Source organism: Rutidosis leptorrhynchoides, chromosome 7 (genome assembly GCF_046630445.1).
Source record: "Rutidosis leptorrhynchoides isolate AG116_Rl617_1_P2 chromosome 7, CSIRO_AGI_Rlap_v1, whole genome shotgun sequence".
Lineage (NCBI taxonomy): Eukaryota > Viridiplantae > Streptophyta > Magnoliopsida > Asterales > Asteraceae > Rutidosis > Rutidosis leptorrhynchoides.
The window spans coordinates 124,918,595-124,930,169 of NC_092339.1; positions in this window are offsets into that span (position 1 = coordinate 124,918,595).

The following is an 11,575-nucleotide window of genomic DNA, read 5'->3' on the forward strand; positions in this document are numbered from 1 at the left end:
TAGTACACAAAGGTGAGGATCAAAATGCAAAAAAGTGTGACGAACGTTTGAGAGGTGGAAGCTCGCGTTTGGGAACAAGAGTTTGCGGCTGGAGGTACCTCTCTGATCGCGAGGAAGGCTTCGCGAAATGTTAGCCTTAGCGTGATCAGCAAATTGTTGGGGTTTTTTGAAACGATTTTGTTACTCACCGACAAATTGTAAACTTAGTTTCATTGTATCGGTAAGCTCCTATGAAAATTAATACGGAGTAACAAAACTCTCTTTGATTGTCGTGGACTAAACTAATCGCAAAATTTGATATAACCACGTTAGATTCCAGTATTGTTTATATTTCTTGTTTTGTATTTTCTATATTTGTTTGTTGTTTGGTGGATTTTGATAATTAACAATTGTCACGATCTTGTTTGGGTCCACAAATCCTAACCGTCCCGGTGAGTGAGTTCTGAGTATATTATGATAAAGAGTGAAATGAATTCATAAAAATAAAAAAAAGAATGGGGCACTCCACTACTCTGTCTTCCTTGTTGGTTGAACGATGCATGCCTAAAGACATTAAGGATAATGGCTCTCTACCTACAACATTCCTCTTACTTGTAGAGAAAGATGGTTCGAATGAGTGATTTGAGGCGTTATACACAAAATTTTGACTAAATATATAAAACCAAATCAATAAAGATGTGCCATGAAAGTTGTGTAAACTGGCAGCACAGCCTTGATGAGAAGTTTTGTAAGTGATGCTCTTGGATCAATCTCAATACTCAATGTTTGTGTTATAGTAACGACGAGTGGTATACGTTGGTATCATTATAGCCGTAGGTGGCACAGTTTGAGTAATTATCCCAAACACATCTAGAGATTGTTGAAGATGAAACTGGCATGATGCCTGTGATGGCACATTGACTGTTATCCGTGGTCATACCATTTGGATCCGACATCAAATTGAGAATGAGAATTTGAGTCCTTTATAACCATAGAGTAATGGCTAAAAATATCTATCGCCATGATTTTTAGTTAAAACATGAAGATACCATGTTAGTCCACTGCTTTATCTGTGAGGGAAGACAGATTCTCAGGATGTGACGGACATGCGGCTCGTGCGTTTCTGGGGTCCGCTTTGAGAGTTGTTTCTTTTGGCATTAGAGCCATAGCCTCTCAAAGTGTGATAAGACACTCAACTCATTTATCCTCTATGTATCCTCCTAGGGTGTGACGGGCATAGGGCTCATGCATGTCTTAATGTATGGATCTTGAAATCATATTATGTTTCATCATGACGAGGACTTCAGAGTTTAAGTTGAGAAGTTATGAATGAAAAGTTTAGTTTCTTGTAAGATAAAATTAATGGTCAGTGCTATACGTTGTAAGTACTACTTAAGGATTAAGATGAAAGGTGGGAGCACCTCGATCATGATAGCAACATAAGTGGCAGTAAAATTTGAGTTATATTGCTAGAACAACGAACCCTGGTATTAATTGTTGACGCAAACAAAGCTCTTGTTTTTGATGGCATTGAATAAAGTTATTCTAGTCGGATAAGATCGTGAATGACACTATTTGATCAAGAGTATCTGTAACGACCCGGGAATTATAAGGTGTTATTTATTGGGAAAATTGATTGAAAATGCATCTAACTTTCCCACTTATCCTATTGTATGCATTCTACTTTCAACTCTCCTATTGTATGCACTAAACTATTTTATTTGTTTTATTGTGTGCATTCAGTCACTTATAAAACTGGTATCCGGTTGCTAGTATACCTTTTGGTGCCATGTGGGATACTTATATCTATATTTTATTGCTGGAAAATCTTACTCCCGCTCAAAAAACTCCCTTTTCACCATCACGACCGATCAAAATTCTTTGCAAAATTCAACCTAAGATTGAGTCGATTGTTGTATCGTCACCTATTTCGAAGGTAAGTATTACATTTATTGCCCGATTTGAAGTTGCATTTGCCCTAAAATTATGATTTTAGGGTTTTTTTTTAATTTAAAAAATTAGGGTTATTTGATACTAATCTCAAAATAATATTGCAGGATGGTTGAAAGGGGTTTTGATTTTGAAATACATCATGATGGTGCTTTTGTCTTCAATCCAATTATGTACGAGAATGGCAGTGTTTTACCTATCTTGGTTGGTAGAATGGAATTCGAAGAGTTATCTGAGTTTTTGGAAAAGGAAATCGGTAGGCCATTCAATAATTTGTATTATGTTTGCCCAGATACAACACTGAAAAATGTTTTAATACTGTTACAGAACGATGATAACTTGAATGTGTTGTATGATTTTGCTTGTTGTTATGGTAAAGTAGATATATATGTTGATCATTACAATGACGACTTAAGTGAGTATGTAAGCAAAGATGAAGCTGCTGTAATAGCCAATGATGATGATTTTTTTTACATGGATCTACTGTTATATGAATAAAACAAACCTGAAGAACCTGAAGAACATGAAGAACCTGAAGATATAGTTAATACTGACAGTGATCCTGGAAGTGATATTGATAGTGATACTGCTTCCATAGATCACTTATCAGAATGTGAAGAAGAGTTGAAGGAACTTAGAACTTTGAAGGCAAATGCCAAAACCACAACCTTAGCCAAAGTTAGGTGTCCATAAAAAATCAAATAATGTTCAAAATGACAACTGTATGATGGATGCAGTAAATGAGCATGAGGAGTTTATGGAGGAACTTTTGAAGAAGTTAAATGGTGATGAACAAGTTAGTGATCCTTTTAAAGCTATTGTATCAGTTGAAAACTCTCCAATACATGATGACAAAACTAATTGGAGAATGAAGAAGCCAATATCGAGTGAGAAGTATTGTCTTTAGTGCACTTGCAGTGCATATGTAATGGGTCATTTAGTGCAGTTGAAATGCAATCAAGGTGCACAAATCATTCACACTTGCAGCTGCACTTGTGTCTAAATAAGGTGCACAATTCATTCACACTTGTGTCCAAATAAAGTGCACAGTTCATTAACTTGAATCACAATTCATTAACTTGGGGACTTGCATTACATAACAGCTGCACTTGCATTACATAACAGTACATTTAGGCTTGAAAAAATGGAAGAAAACACTTGCATTACATAACACTTACTAATCAACTAACACTAAAAATACCTACTGCTATACACAACAATACTACAATTCCCATCATAACTAAAAACAATCTATCATAAACTTTGAGCTTGGACTTCAAAATCACCACATCTTCCATCAATTTCAGTTTTTCAACAGCACCCTGATCAGAGTTTAACCCCATACTTTGAAAATGTAGGTCCTACGCCAATTTTTTGTAGTATGGGCTTGGAAGCTCATTGTAACGACCCGACTTTTTCGACCTTTAATTGTATTTATTTCTTTCACGAAACTGCGTATTTGTGCGTACTGTGATGGATTATTTTCTGGGATCATTAATTATGTTAATTACTTTCGTTAATGCCTTACTACATGTTTTTAAGTACTAGGTTACTTAACGTGATCCTTGATTGCATTTACAACCGTTAGTGTCACTTAAGGATTAAAACGAGCTACGAACTTGGTACACGTTAAACTTTTGTCATGATTAGGATATTATGGCTACGTAAACTTGATTGTTATTTATTAATGACAATTACTTGGTTTTATGGTTCCTTAATTATGCTTAGTGTTTACTAAGGCTTACTAGTCACCCTAATGGACTTTATCTTAGTGGACTTCCAAGGCCCACCCTACTTACTTGATGGGCTCACTTAATGGACTAGTTAATGGACTAATTTAGTCCATTATGCATAAGACAAAACCCAATTAGTTAATTAGACAAGATTAAGCATGCTTGGTACCATATACTTACACTTTTTAGCCTTTTGCTCCATTCCACCCAACATGTACAACCACCACCATGTACCACCATCCAATAGCAAGCAATGGTCCCCACACCCCACCCCACCATGACCATCGGCCTACTAGGCCACACCCACCATCACCATTTCATTTAACTCTCTCATTCTCATTTCAAAAACACACACACTTATTCTCTCAAATTTCTCTCTACTTTTCCCTCATCTTTCTTGAAGAAACTTGAAGATTTTGATTCTTTTTCTCTTCTTTTTCTTCTCAAAACCGAAACATCATCATCATCATTGTTATTTTTGGATTTTGGTTTTTATAACTTCAATCCTCATGATATCTTGCAATCTTTGATCTCTTTTATGATAAAGAAGCAAGAACAAGGATCAAAGCTTTGTAGCTTTTGGTTCTACATGAACTTTTAACAAATTTTAAGATCAAATTACTGTATGATCTTCTTTAAGTTCAAGTATTAGAACTTAAGGTTCATTTCATGAAGATTCAAGTTCATAACTTGATATCTTTTTGTATAAAGGATCCTTACTTGAACTTGTTTATTTTTGACTTTAAATCTATCATTTACGTTTATAGATTTCGATTTGTTTGAGTTTCATGGTCAAAGATTACTTGTTAAACTTTGATCTCATAAATCTTGAAACCAAAGTCTAACTTTGAAAGTTCAAGAACAAGAAAGTATAAGCTTACTAGTTTATGACTTTCACATATGTAAGATTGACTAAGTTTCATAACTTAAGGTCATCTAACTTGTTAAAACAATAGATCATTTATTCATGTTCATTTTACTTTACAAAATCTAAGTTTCATAACTTATGGTTGTGTAAAGTTGAAAGTCTAAGTGTTTTGACTTAGGGTTTTACCAAGAACATGAGATCTAGAATTTTTAGTCTAAGATCTTTAATATATAGTTAAGACCTAAGCTCTCTAGCTTAAGGTTTTGATTATTTAGTTTGATTCAAAGTTTATAGCTTTAGAAGACTTGTATTTGTGTTGAAACTAAGAAAAGTGATGTAACTTTGGTTCATCACCTTGCTCAAACTCTCACATGAGTTGTGTTTTAATTCTTAGTCATGATTATTATGTGTTAATGGTAAAACCTTGGTCAAAAGTGATGCAAACACATCAACGAGTTGTACACTTGAAGCTATAAGCATCAAGGATGAGAACCGTGATGAGCATCAAGCACCAAGAATCCCACTGGAGCACCTTGCTTACTGTTTTCTGGATCTTATCAGTCACCTAGGTTACTGTAAAAGTTGATTTCCAGATATTTCGGTTCGATTAGATGACTTTTCGTTTAGGCCTCGCCTAAATCTGATGTACGGTTTAGGATTTATAGCCTTCCGAAAGTCACTACGCCCTTGTAACGTTGTGCTGAAATTTCTGACCTACTCGCTCTTAAACCGTCGCCACGGTCAAACGAAGACGAGTTAGGTTCTGAAAATTGGTCAGCGGTTAGAGGAATCACATACGGAGCCATGGTCACTGTCCTCGTGTCATTTCAGTTTGTATAGAGGTCGTAGCAGCTGAATGAAGTCAGACTTTGTTTCGATCTCTATCCTTGATTGAAAACTTACTTTACTTTTTACGTTTGATGTTGATGATGATGATACTTAAGACTTAATTTATTTACTTATAAACCTTTTGGGACGATTTACTGACTTAGTAACTTTTGACTTAGGTTGACGACCTTTCGGACCGACTTACTTGCTTACTTATCTCGTATCGACTTTGACCGCACTTTCACTGTGAGTTATAACATCCCTTTTTACTTCAACAATTTTTGGGACTGAGAATACACGCACTTTTTTTTACGTTTTACTTACTAGGAATGAGTATTTAAACTTATTGTATGTGTGGGTTATATAACGGCATAAACTTTCCCCTTAGCTCGGTAATGTTTAGTCATTGGTTTTTGAACCGGTGAACGCGAATCTTAGATATGGATCCATAGGGTTTGACATCCCCACTCGGGCTAGTCGCGCTAGCATTTAACGGGTATTTAATACTCCGTAGACTTACGCACTCACCAAGTTTACTTTTAGGGGGTGATATTTACGTTAAGTTAGTTACCAAGTGCCCACGGTTAAGCATATACTTTTTATACTGTTTTGAATACGAAATCTCGTGGCCTACATTACATTATTGTTACAATTAAACTATAGCTTACCAACATTCATGTTGACTTTTAAGCATGTTATTTCTCAGGTGCTTAGACGTTTGATGCTTCCGCTGTATTAGTCTCGCTGTTAGACTTGCTGTGTAGACACCCGCTGCTTTTGTTTAGAGATGTCTCTGCATGAAACTTTTACTTTGCATTTACGAACTACGTTACTTTTGAACAATGAATTTGTAATGACCTTTGAGTCTCGTACTTATGTTATTGCTTTCTATTCGTAGAAGCACACTATCGTTTGTAAAACATTTGATGTCGGTAAAGACGTTACCCCTTTTTATGAATGCAAACTTTTTTTTAAATCAGCATATAGTGGTTGACCTTGTAATGATCCTGTTGTTGATGATCCGTACACGTCAATTTTGTACGGGGCGTCACATTTGGTATCAGAGCATTGGTTGTAGGGAATTAGGTTGCATTAGTGAGTCTTGACCGAGCCAAGTAGGATTCACTGATAGGACTAATCTACAACTTGCTTGTTTAGCTGTTTCTGCGAAACTTACTGCATGCTACTGCTTACTTTTAATGCTATGTGTACTTGCTGTATGCTATTACTTATTCTCGCTACTGCATGCTACTATCTGCTTTCGATTGCATGATACTTTTGTAAGACTTTGCTATATTGCCATGCTATGTACTGCTATAGACGATCTAGGCTGCCGTAGTTACTTTGCCTAATACGTGCTTGCTATATGACTTACTGACATGGAAAAAGTTATTTTTCCTTGTTCAGATGTCGGATATCCCGCCCATTATCTTTGACTTGGAGAGTTACTCAGATACATCTGCTACCTCGCTTACCATTGTTACTGACTCACAGATCCCGTCATCACTACCCTCCGACAACTCTGGAGATTCACCTTCCAGTGGACTCGTGCTTGACCTTATGGACGTCTCAGACGGAGACGTGGATCGAGAGTAGATTCCAGCTCCACCCAGCCGTAGACTCCCGGGACCACAGCACCATTCCGGTGGTACTGTGATTCCTGGGGGGAAATGGGGACGGTCCCTTCCGTAATGAGCATGGACATTGGGCTAGACGCCTTGCTGATGGACGTGTCGTGCCGATCCTACCTAGCAGATATCGACTTATGACCACCGGCCAGGCAGATCCACCTTCAGATGATTCAGACGAATCATCATCCGATGACTCCAGCGAGGAGGATTCCGAGGAGGATTCCGAGGAGGACCCTGAGGAGGCGCCCATGCAGCCACCCTCTACCCCGCCGAAAAAGCGGTATCGTTTCGATGGTGCCGTTATTCCATGGGTTAACGGAGGTAGACCGTTCTTGGACGCACGTGGACAGTTAGTTAGGGTTACTGCTCGTAAGCGGGTTGTGCCATATCCTGCTGATCCATTCGTGCGTAAGGTTGCCCGTTACACACCATCTACTTCTGGTGCTGCACCATCTGCACCACCGGCACCATCTGCACCGCCTGCCCCACAAGCATCCCCCGTCGTCGAGGAACTGACGAGGGAAGTGCATATCCTCCGTGCTCGGGTAACTGAGCTCGAGGAACAGATGTCCCACCTGATGGACATCATTTACCCACCATCACCCTAGGATTATTGTATTAGATTTTCCTTATGTAACTCTGTTAGTAGTTTCATGTTTTACTCATGTATTGTACGAACCTTATACGGATGTATGCAACTTTCTTAGTAATGAATAGAACTTAATGTTGTTTAAATTTTTGCACGGTGTTCTATTTACGCTACTGTATGATGATTTTGTGGTATCTGTATCTGGTTGCTTTACTTAATTAATTGTGTGTGATGTTGATTCCATACTGGGTGCCTTATGCTATAATATTATTGAATGCTGGATTTCGACTTGTGTGACGACCCGGAAATTTCCGACCAAATTTAAACTTAATATTTATATAATTCCAACTTGACAAGCAATGAATTTTAATAAGTCTTGAACCTCCGAAAAGAGTTTTACACAAGCTTTTTGTCACCCTTTTATTCCGACGATTCACGAACGTCATAAGTTGATTTAATTGTTTAATTGTTTAATTATTGTGTATATATATGGATTTATATATATTTAACTTGAAAATATGATAATTAAATATCTCATTAAGTATATTAATAAAGTATTATATATATATTTTCATACTACTAATTTAAAGAGTTTTTGAACAATATATATGTTACTATTTAAACGATGTAATTAACTTATGTTAAAATGTATTTACATATAATGTATTACGAGTGTAAATACATCCTTACAAGTATTGAATACACTTTATAATATACCAATACATATTTTCGTTCAATTTCCTCAAGCATTCTACTCGCATTCATACGGTATTTTTACCTGTATTATACACAGCTTCTAGAAGTATTTACTATTGGTATATACCAATAGAAATCTGTAATTATTTGTGTAATATGTCATCCATGATCTAATCAATTTAATATGTCATCCATGACTTAATACATTTTAACTTATCTTAGATATTTTCACTAAAAACCAAATTTTCAAGCCTATAAATAAGTACCATTTCTAACTTATTTTTACATATTCATTTTCCAAATTTTACTTCCAATTTTCACACACACTTGCAAGAACTCTCTCAAGTTTTGTTCTACTACTTCTTTCCAGTAACTTTACATTCTAAGCTTGAGGTAAAAACTCTACTTCAACTCTTGTTCAATTCATATGTCTATAGCTATCTATATAAGAGTTTATAAACTAGAACATAGTTTAGTTAATTCTAAACTTGTTCGCAAACAAAGTTAATTCTCCTAACACTACTTTTAAAAACAACTTAACATATGTTTTATATCTATATGATATACTAACTTAATGAGTTAAAACTTGGAAACACGAAGAACACCGTAAAAACCGTACATACGCCATCATAGTAAAACCGGAGGTTGTTTTGGGTTTGATAATTAAAAACTATCATAATCTTTAATTTAAAAGTTGTTCTTCTGGGAAAATGATATTTTATATGATCATGATACTATATCCAAAAATCATGGTTAAACTCAAAATTGAAGTATGTTTTTCAAAATGGTCATCAAGATGTCGTTCTTTTGACGTAAATGACTACCTCTTTCAAATATGGATTATAACTTGTAACTCCGACTATAAACCACCACTTTTTCAGTTTAGTTTCATAAATTACACTTCGTTATGAAGCCATAGCAATTTGATTCACTCAAAACGGATTTATAACGAAGAAATTATGGGCAAAACAATATTTGTTAGAAATGGATAATTTGATTACGGGATTAATTCATTAGAATCTATACTAACCATATCCTAGCTAACTTTTCTTGTATTATACATGTATTCTAACATATCATGGTTACACAATACGTCGGATAAATCAAAAGACACCACATACACAATACGTGTAACTACAATAGCGGTATTGTGGGTCATGATTGAGTCTTATACAACACGTGTATACTATGTACTACTAACTGTGGACTACTAATTGTGGACTACTAACGTTGGACTGCTAACTTGACAACTTAAACAATCACACGTGATTGAAAATATGAACTTAAACAATCACACGTGATTGAAAGTATGAACTTAAACAATCACATGTGATTGAAGATATGATATGAATAATAGTTGTATTACATTTTGATATATATATATGTATATATGTATATATATATATATATATATATATATATATATATATATATATATTTGTTACAGGTTCGTGAAGTCAAGGACGACGGCCACATTTTTAATAAGTTGAAAACTTATTATTAATATACTTTTACTACCGTGAGTATATAGTCTCATTTTTAAACTCTAAAAATATTTTGGGATGAGAATACATGCATTTTATGTTTTACGCTATGGACACAAGTATTTAAAATATATTCTACGTTGAGTTGTACCACCTTGCATATTTTTCCCTAATAGCTTGGTAACTAATATTTAAATGTTGTAAGAACATGTAAGCGCGAATCCTATTGATATATCTATCGAGTTTGACAACCCCAACCGGGCTAGTCGCTCTAGTATCATAAACGGTTGTATAGTACTTCGTTTTTACTACACTTGGTACAGTGTAGGGAGATTTCATAATAAAGGGAATATGCCATATTAATGGTTAAGTATGGTTACCGAAGCGCTCAACAACTTATAGAATATCTTTATTGAAATATTTGTAACTATGAAATCTTGTGGTCTATATTTATATCGATGCTAACTTTAAACCTATATATCTCACCAACCTTTGTGTTGACTGTTTAAACATGTTTATTCTCAGGTCCTTAAGAAAGTCTTCCGCTGTTGCATTATCTGAGCAAACTATGCATGGAGTCTCATGTTTGTGTTTAAATGAAGTGTTGCATTCAATAAAGACTTTGTCATGTATTATATTTGACTGTTGTGTAGTATTTGGAAACCGATGTATTTTGGGGATTATTTCTTAAATAATCGCCCACTTGTTTAAAACATGCATTATGTATAATAATGGTGTGCTTTTTATGAAACGAATGCAATATTTTCTAAAACGTATCATATAGAGGTCAAATACCTCGCTATGGGACCAATGACTAACGTACTACGTTTATAGTAATATGGATGGGTCGTTTCAACTTGAGTCAAAACTTTTGTTCAGATGAACAATGGCAAATGGAAGAGTCCCAAGGGAAACGCCCACAGCGGCACAGATTGAGGAAATGATTGCTGCTCGAGTAGCTGCAGCTATGGCAAATGTCAATCCCCAAGCTCCACCCGCTAACCAAAACAATCATGACGGGTGCACCTATAAGGAATTTCAGAGCTGCAAGCCCCACAATTTCAGTGGTACTGAGGGGCCAGTTGGACTGACAAGGTGGTTTGAGAAGTTGGAAGCTGTGTTCCGTGTGAGCAACTGCTCGGAAGTGAACAAAACTAAGTACGCCTCTTGTACTCTGTCGGACGATGCTTTAACCTGGTGGAACACTCTTGCTCAGGCTAAAGGAATTAACGAGGCTTATGCTACCCCGTGGGAGGAATTCAAATGGGCTATGATCGAGGAGTACTACCCCAGAACGGAGATTCAGAAAATGGAAGCTGAGTTTTGGGAGTTGAAGGTTGGGGGAACCGACCTTGATGGCTATAACCGAAGGTACCTGGAACTAGCCTTGATGTGCCCCACGATGGTTACCCCTGAATTTAAGCGAATGGAACGGTACTTGTGAGGACTCCCCAAAACCATTCAAGGAAATGTTACTTCTTCCAAACCAGCAGATGTCCCGGAAGCTATGCGCATGGCGCACACCCTGATGAACCAGATCAACTGCAAGGAACTAGAGAAAGCGAAATCAGAATCAGGAGCTAGTTATGAGAAGCGTAAGTGGGAAGGCAACAAAGGAAAGATCTTTGATCAAAACCCAGCTAAGAGGTATGAGAGTTTCAAGGGAAACAATGACTGGAGGAACCCCAACCCGACCCCTAGCTCGAACCCTAACTACAAGGGTAGTCTCCCGCAGTGCAAGAGATGCTACAAGCATCATACTGGGTACTGCAACGTGGTTTGTGAAAAGTGTAAGAGGACTGGGCACATTGGCAAGG